Source organism: Panthera onca, chromosome C2 (genome assembly GCF_046562875.1).
Source record: "Panthera onca isolate mPanOnc1 chromosome C2, mPanOnc1 haplotype 2, whole genome shotgun sequence".
Taxonomy (NCBI): domain Eukaryota; kingdom Metazoa; phylum Chordata; class Mammalia; order Carnivora; family Felidae; genus Panthera; species Panthera onca.
The window spans coordinates 68,103,249-68,112,183 of NC_138347.1; positions in this window are offsets into that span (position 1 = coordinate 68,103,249).

Sequence of the window (8,935 nt, forward strand, 5' to 3'; positions counted from 1 at the left end):
CACCCAGGCGCCCCGAGACAGTTCTAATTATTGGAAAACTATTGTTTACATTGAATTGATATCTGTTCTTCTGAGTCTATTGCCTGCTAATCACTGTTCCACCTTCTGGAGGACGCAGTACATATCTCATTCTTTTTACAGATGGTGGCCCTTCAGATTCATCTCTTCCTTCTATTGGAGTCAGGCAAATTCTTGAAATGTTTAGCAGCTTATTTATCCTGAAGCATCATTTTTTAAGAATTGAAGACTTTTAAGATGGGTTTATATCATAAATAAGCACATGCACATTAAAAAGAGTGACGTATAAAGAAAACAGCACTCTTCACCATACTCTATCACCCATAACTGCAACATTCAGAGGAAACCACTGCCAACGTTCTTATGCATTCCCTTCTAGTTTCTTCTACATCCACCTTCAACAAAGTCAAAATCACACTTTATTCAATTACTTAATTATACAATATTGCATCTACCTTTTTTTCATTTAACATTGTATTACTCTCATGTTATTAATTTTTACTATAAACATAATCTTAATCGCCAAGCTATTCCACTATATATTTTCCTTCTATGTATATATAATTATAAAGTCTTAAAATGTCATAGTCTTTCCTTACAGTTTAATAATCCAGTTTTTCTTTTGTAATATATCTGTATTATTTCCCCCATGTCATTAAATATCTTACATATAACTTTGATGATTGCATAGTATTTCATTGTATGTTTCTACATAAATGTCATGTCAAAGTAGGGTGCCCTATATTTCTAGAGAAACATATGGTTGGATTATGAGGTGCAAAGGACCATAATCTACCTTCAATGAGACACCACCTCCTGAACTTCTTGAGGGAAATAAAGACCTAGAGAACAAAGCAAGGTTAAATAACGCTCTGCTACTACGTGGGCCTTGGCTCCCAGCTCCAGTGTAGAATCCTAGTAAGCCGGGTTGAAACATGGAAGGACTCTTTTTACTTAGGTTAGGTGGTAGTACTGCAACTACATTGCAGTTGACTTGCAGGCTAAACTGCTGTCTTCTGTTTCCTCCAATATTCAAGGACTCCCCACTTGATTTTGCTATACTCCCACTTCACAAGAAGACATAGAAGTCTTGAATATAATACACCCATGCTATTAATGTTGTGATCGTTTCTTGAGAAACAAAATATAAGCCAGTCAATTATTATATAGTTATTATATTTTTGAAACAGAGAGAGAAACCAAGTGTCAGCAGGGGAGGGGCAGAGAGAGAGAGGAACAGAATCCAAAGCAGGCTCCAGGCTCCAAGCTGTCAGCACAGAACCCGCAGTGGGGCTCGAACTCACGAACTGCGAGATCATAACCTGAGCCAAAGTCAGACGCTTAACCAACTGAGCCACCCAGGCTCAGACACCCCAATAATTATATAGGTATTATAAAGTCTACCTTCCATCAGTCTGAAGCCAAATCATGTTTTTCAACCTTTTATGTCTCTCTCCTTCCCAGTTGGCTTAACATTCTCTAAACATATGACTAGAATAGTCTCTACTTCTCTCTTAATAATGCACTGTTTCCAGTTAACCAAAATTGGAAGGCTTTAAGTTTGCTAACTACTGATGAACTAGGTTTCTTTTCTATGGATTTCCAGAGTTCAGGCTGATGGTACCTGATTGATCTGAGACCAGAAAACCTAAACTACAATTGTGACTGGTAGATGGCTTTACTCTCCCATATATCTTCTCTCCTTTTCTCTGTTTACTTCTTTTAGCATCTTTCTCCTTCTCATTCCTTTCTTTTCCCTCTAATCCTTCCCCTTACTTGTGGGAGGATGAGGACACACATTCTGCTTGAATGAATCAGAGGAAACATTTTATTTTTTTTTCTTCTAGAGTAGAGAAACAGATTCCATGTAGTATATATGCTGACAGGTTAGTTGAACCCAGGATTTGTGAATTCATTTTCAGCTGGTAGGCTAATTATCACAATGCTGGTAAGATTATTTACAGCTAATATGAACCAATTCAGTTTCTGCTAAACTGTTTATTAGAACAAATACTGTTTCTTATAGTGAACATGCTTTATGAGCTTAACTGATTGAATTATCACATTTACAAGCTGTGTAGGAAAAACTGTTGCTCTCTATTTCTCCTTTACTTACGCTTCCACACTCAGAACACTTCCAACAACAGATGTATGGGGTCTTTCCCAATATAAATAATTCTCTACAACATTATATGGGGGTCCCACAATTTAACTCAATTCTGACACTACCTACATGGAAATAGCATCAGATCCCACAAGGGCTCAGCCCCATGAGACTATCTCACCTCCCCATCACTTCAGATGCCAATCTCAAATCCCAGGTTGTTCCCTGTACTTCTGACTGATTGTGCTTCTACTGATTTATACTCAGTGTGCCCACATCCCCCTCCTTGAGTTCGATAACCCAGGCGCTCTGAAAGCTCCAACCTCCTAATCATGGCTTGACCTTTTTAGTTGACTGATTCCAAATCCAGGAAACCAGCAAAAGTCACTTCATTAGAACAAAAGTTACTGCCACACCCAAGAAATTCCAAGGTATTTAGCAACTCTGTGTCAAGAAATAGGGTCAAAGACCAAATTTTAGAAGAGAAGATGAGGCCTTAGGTACTATAGCAAAAACAGAGGAGTCTGTGGCCAAATGCATAACAAATACTAAATCCTGAGAGGACAGCTCTCCCAAAGCCCCCTTCCCTGTTTGACTCCCAAAATAGCAGAAGCCAGACTTTTACTTTTCAGGCAAGACATTGGACATTTTTACTTTGCACCCGTCCACGTCAAGAGGAAATTTTACCCTAAAGATACTGACAGCAGGGGCTCCTGGGTAGCTTAGTTGGTTGAGCGTCCAACTTCAGGTCTGGTCATGATCTCGTGGTTTGTGAGTTCGAACCCCGCATCAGTGCTGTGCTGATGGCTGGGAGCCTGGAGCCTGCTTCAGATTCTGTGTCTCCCTCTGTCTCTCTACCCCTCCCCTGCTCATGCTGTTTCTCTCTCCTTCAAAAATAAACATTAAAAAAAATTTAAAAGAAAGAAAGAAAGAAACAAGAGGGGGAACCCGAGTGGCTCAATCAGTTAAGTGTCCAGCTTTGGCTTAGGTCATGATCTCACAGTTTGTGAGTTCAGATCCTCTCTCCCTTCTCTCTTTGCCCCTCACCCACTTGCTTGCTTGAGCAGGCTCTCTCCCTTTCAAAAATAAACTTAAAAAAAAAAAAAAAAGAAACAAGAGGTCTTGAAATTAAAAAGTGTAATAACATGTGAAAAATATGGGAGATAGAGTTGAGGAAATTTCAGAAAGTAAAAGCACACAAAGATGGAAAAAAGGAAACAAGGATACAATTAGGAGACAGCTCCAAAGGGCCCAACATTGTATTAATAGTAATTCCAGAACCAGAGATCAGAAAGCACAGAAGAAATCATCAATGAAAGAAATTATTCCCAAAATCCCCAAACTAAGGGACATGAGTTTCCAGATTGAAAGCCTGTAGTTAGTGCTTAGTACAACAGCAAAAAAAAAAAAAAAAAAAAAAAAAATAGACTAATCCCAAGGTATACCATGGGAAATTTTCAGGAACACTAAGGACAAACTACCAGAGGGAAGAAAATAAAACATACAAAGGATCAAGAATCAGAATGGTTTCAGATTTCTCAACACCAACACTGGAAGCTTAAAGACCGTGAAGTGAATGATTTCAAAATTCCAGTAGAAAGATATTTCTAACAGTCAGTATTGGCAAAAGAGCCTTCTGGTCATCGTAGTCTACAATGCAGGAGAAAATACAAGTCTGCGCAAATAAGAGAAATTCTTCCAAATGTTAACACATGTTTGGATATGCATAGAATATCTCTGGGAGGATACACAAGAAGCAATAACTGTCAAAATCACAAGTGCATTATCCTTGACCCAGCGATCTGACTGCTAGGAATTTGTCATACAGATAAAAATGAGGAGTGATAGGGTGCCTGGGTGGCTCAGTCGGTTAAGTCTCAGCTCAGGTCATGATCTCACAGTTCATGAGATCGAGCCCCATGTCAAATTCTGTGTCGAGCTCTGTGTTGCACTCCATGCTGGCAGCACAGAGCCTGTTTGGGATTCTCTCTCTCCCTTTCTCTCTGCCCCTCCCCTGTTCGTGCTCTGTCTCCTTCAAAATAAATAAATAAACATTAATGTTTTTTTCTTTAAAAGTGAAGGATGATTGATATATGTACAAGGTTACTTAATGTAGAATCATAGCATTTTTGCATTGTCTTCTCTGCAAGGAAGGAAACTAGATGGCTAGATGGGATAGGAGGAGACTTCACTGCATACCTCCATACTTTTTGAATTTTGAATCTCACAAATGTATTACCTATTTAAAAAAACAAATACTATACCTTAAACCTTAAAAACTTCTGTATGATAATTTTAAAAAGCAATAAATAAGGTAAAAAAAAAAAACACTGGAGGATTTGTAATGCAGACAACCAGTAAAGGACTTATATCCATGACAATATCAAGAACTATGCATCAACAGAAAAAGCAAGAATCTCTACAAAAATATGAACAAGACCACCGAAAAGGCAGTTCACAGAAGAGGAAAACTAGAATAATCAATAAATAGATCGTTTAAATGCTCAACATCATTAAAACAGTAATGACGTATTATTTCACATATATCAGCTTGGGAAAATTTAATAATGTCTAACAGTATCGAGCATTGGGGATGTAGAAGAATAAATTAGAACAGCCACTATGAAAAGCAAGTCAGGGTGTGCAGGTGTACCATAGATAAGGCCTAATTAAAAACATACCAAATAAAAAGAGGAAAGATAGAAGAGACTGTACATTTAGAAACCGTAAGTAAACGAATTCCCAAATTAAAGAAGACAAAGTCTCAACTCGGATTCAACAATTCTTTGCCCTTAGGAGAATTTCCATTTCCCTTCCACAGAGGGTAGAGGCTGTTGAGGTAATTTGACCTTATCCAAACACTGGCACAGTCATCCCCCAGAGTGGGCTCTGTTCCCATTGAGGTGCTCAGGTTTGTCACTAACTGGGGAGGTGGGAGTGAGAGAGTTACTTTATTCCCCTCTCTTTGTGGGGTGAACACATGTAGGCCACCCAGTGAGGAATGCTCCAAATGCTCGTTACTCCTGGTTCCCTAGGGGAAGAAGCCTCACTGTAGGGGAACAAGGAGATCACATACATCTGATATAACTCATCCCTAGGGACCATACATGCAGTGTCCTCATCCAGACCTTCATCAGGTGAAGCATGTAAAATAAGGAATCCTCCTCTCCTCCTTACGCTGCCTCATTCTCCCCTCTTCCCTCTTCTACTCCTCCCAACTTTGAGCCTTCCCTCCTTTCCCAGCCTATGGCCCTTTCCCCAGCAATTAGCAAGGCCCATGCTTCCTTTAGTGTCTGCAAAATCTTCACAACCTATGACACTGGTTGGAAGTCATAGTCATTCCTTCTCCAGCCCTGTTAGGCTGCTGCATAGGAGGAGGAGCTGGAAACTGAGTGCCTGAAGGTGGAGGGAAGGAAGACGATGTGAAAGTATTTTTTGCCCTGAGGGAGGTGATTCTTTAAATTTTTTTTAGTGTTTATTTATTTTTGAGAGAAAGAGAGACACAGCACAAGGGGCAGAGAGAGATGGAGACAGAATCTGAAGCAGGCTCCAAGCTCTGAGCTGTCAGCACAGAGCCCGATGCAGGGCTTGAACTCACAAACCGTGAGATCATGACCTGAGCCAGAGTCAGACGCTTAACTGACTGAACTACCCAGGTGCCCCTGAGGGAGGTGATTCTTATCCTTCCTTCCTCCCCTCCTTCCTTCTTTCCTTCCTTGTCTTTCCCTTCTTCCTTCCTTCTTTCCCACTTATCTATCACCCTAAAGTATTTTTTAAAAAGAAAAGAAAAAGAAAATATTAAATGTAGGCATGATTAATTTTTCAGTATATATAAGTGTCATATCTGTCATAACTTTTAGACCATATTTTGCTAAAAGAGCTTCCAGGTCATTTCTACCTTCCAGTTATAAAAGTTAGAAAAGCCCTTCACTATTAAATTTACTATTAAAAAGCCTGGGAGGCACACAACTGTATTAGTCAGGGTTCTCTAGAGAAAAGGAACCAACAAGATGTGTATACAAATATAGAGAGATTTATTTTAAAGAATTGACTCACACACTTGTGTAAGGTTGGTGAGTCCAAAATCTGCCTGCAGACTGGATACTCAGGGATAAATTGCAGTTTGAGTCCAAAATCAGTCTGCTGGCAGACTTCTTGCTTTGGGTAGGTCAGGCTTTATTTTATTAAGGGCTTCAACTGATTGAGTGAGCCCCTGGCCCCACATGGTGGAGAGCAATCTGCTTTAATCCATGGATTTAAATGTTAATCTCATCCAAAAAACATCCTCACAGAAGAATCTGGAAAATCTTTTACCAAATACCTGGGTGCCATGGCCCAGCCAAGTTGACACATAAAATTAATCATCACAATAAAAATCACTCATTCCAGTCCCTGAGTTTGCCACCTCTAACTATAATGGTTGGGGGAAGCACTGCCGTGTCATACAAAACCAATTTATTTGCTGCTTAGGGTTTACATAAATAAAGAAGCCGGGGAGGAAGAGAGGCCAAAATTTAAAAGTTGATCAAAGTATAGCAATCAAATGCAAATATATTTTTCAAGTCAAAAAGCAGTAAACTAGATCTTTGATGATTACTAAGCATATGGCTAAGTAAATAAGTTTAAATTTATAAAAAAAAAACAGGCAAAAAATATGAGGCATTAGAATAGAAAAAACAATCCGAAAATGCATGAAGAAATTGAAAGAAACTGATCTGAATATCATTCATTAATTCAACAAATGATATTCATTGATTCATTCAATAATTATTGACTCTATGTCTGACATTGTATTAGGTACTGGATATCTAACAATAAACAAGATAGATAAAGTTCTTGCCTCCAAGGAGCACATAATTTAGCAGGGGAGAGAGAGACATTAAAGGAATAATCACATAATTAATTCGTCAAAATTGCAATAAGTATTAAAGGGGAAATAGGGAGTGCTGTAAGATGTACTTAACTGAAGATTTAACCGAGTCTCAGAAGTCAAGGGAGGCTTTCCTGAGGAATGAAGGAAACCAGAAGGTGACCCCCAAATAGCCTTTTGACGTAAGAATTATCTTGAGCTGAAGACAATTAAGAAGCAGCAAGTGCAAGTAATAAGAAAAGGTCTCCACTCTTTCCCTATTTGCCTAAAAACAGGGTATATAAATTAACAAAGGCGTCCCTTCCCTCTTTACTAGAAAGAACAAAACTCAATCACTGGAAACATTAGACCCTTCTCAGCCTGGAGATGGCACCAGGGGAATCCATGAAACAAATTTTACTGCCTAGTCTTTAGTTACCAGTAGTTTCCCATATATTTGCCTTCCCACGATTTTCCACCCATAGAGACTCAGGGTCTTTTCCTTCGTCCTGTTACTTCTCTAAAAATTTATTGTTCCTTTGCTAGGATGATATATAAACTCAAGTGCTAACCAAATCTTTGAGTTACTCATCTCTGGGTACATACACCCGTGTGACACATGGGTAACCCATGATGCACGGGTTAATAAACTTGTTTTTCTCTTTTTAATCTGTCTTTTGTCAGTCCAATAAACAGGGCCATGGGTGGAAAACTTAAGAAAGAGGAAGAGACTTTTTCCCCCTTACAGGGATATATCAAACAGAAGTAAGACTTTAAGGTGTTACTAATGTTACTGTAGGAATCACATTGCAATATATAAATGTATCAAATCAACCCCTTATATACCTTAAATGTACACAATGTTATATGTCAACTATATCTCAATAATGAAGAAAAAAAGAGGATTTGATTTTAAGTGGGGCGCCTATATGGCTCAGTTGATCGAGTGTCCAACTCTTGATTTAGGCTCAGATCATGATCCCAAGGTTTGTGAGATCAAGCCCTGCATCTGGCTCTGCACTGGAAGTGTGGAGCCTGCTTGGGATTCTTTCTCTCCCTCTCTCTCTGCCTCTCCCCCACGTCCTCTTTCTCTCTCTCTCTCTCTCAAAATAAATAAATAAGCTTAAAAAAAATAGAAGGAAGGGGGGTGGGGGGGATCAGATTATGATCTCAGGGATTGTAAGTTCGAGCCCCATATTGGGTGTAGAGATTACTTAAAAATAAAACCTTTTAAAAATTAAAAAAAAAAAAGTATATATATATGAAGGTAAAATGAAAGTGTTTCAGGTGAAATGAACCTCTGTTTCCAAGTAGGATGGATGAACTAGTGACAGACCAATGCTCAAACCACGAATAACCAAAAGTCCAAACAAAAGAGAGATCATCTATTTTAAGGCAGAGGAGAGCTGCTGAGTCACTGAAAAGGGGAAAAGCTCAGAGTTCAGAGGAGAAACTTGGTGAGGGAGAAGCTGCCTCCCACAACCACTTTACCCAGGGGTCGTTGCTGCCTCCTGGGCTGAGCCAGAGGCTGACCATCCAGGGCCTCATGCCCATAGAACACCACTACCAGAGAGAGACCAGCAGAGCTACTGGAGGAGATTTGAAAGTTCCCTTCAGAATGTCTGTTAAAATCTGGGGATGCATGAGGCTGGGGTTTAAAAATAAAAGCAGGGGCGCCTGGGTGGCCCAGTCAGTTGAGCGACCCACTGTGGCTGAGGGCATGATCTCATGGCTCGTGAGTTCGAGCCCCGCACTGGGCTCTCTGCTGTCAGCACAGAGTCCGCTTTGGATCCTCTGTGTCCCTCTCTCTGCCCATCCCTACTTGGCTCTCTCTCTCAAAATAAATATTAAAAAAATTTTTTTAAACCTTTTATTTACTGTTGAGAGAAAGAGACAGAGCGTGAGTGGGAAAGGGGCAGAGAGAGAGGGAGACACAGAATCTGAAGCAGGCTCCAGGCTCTGAG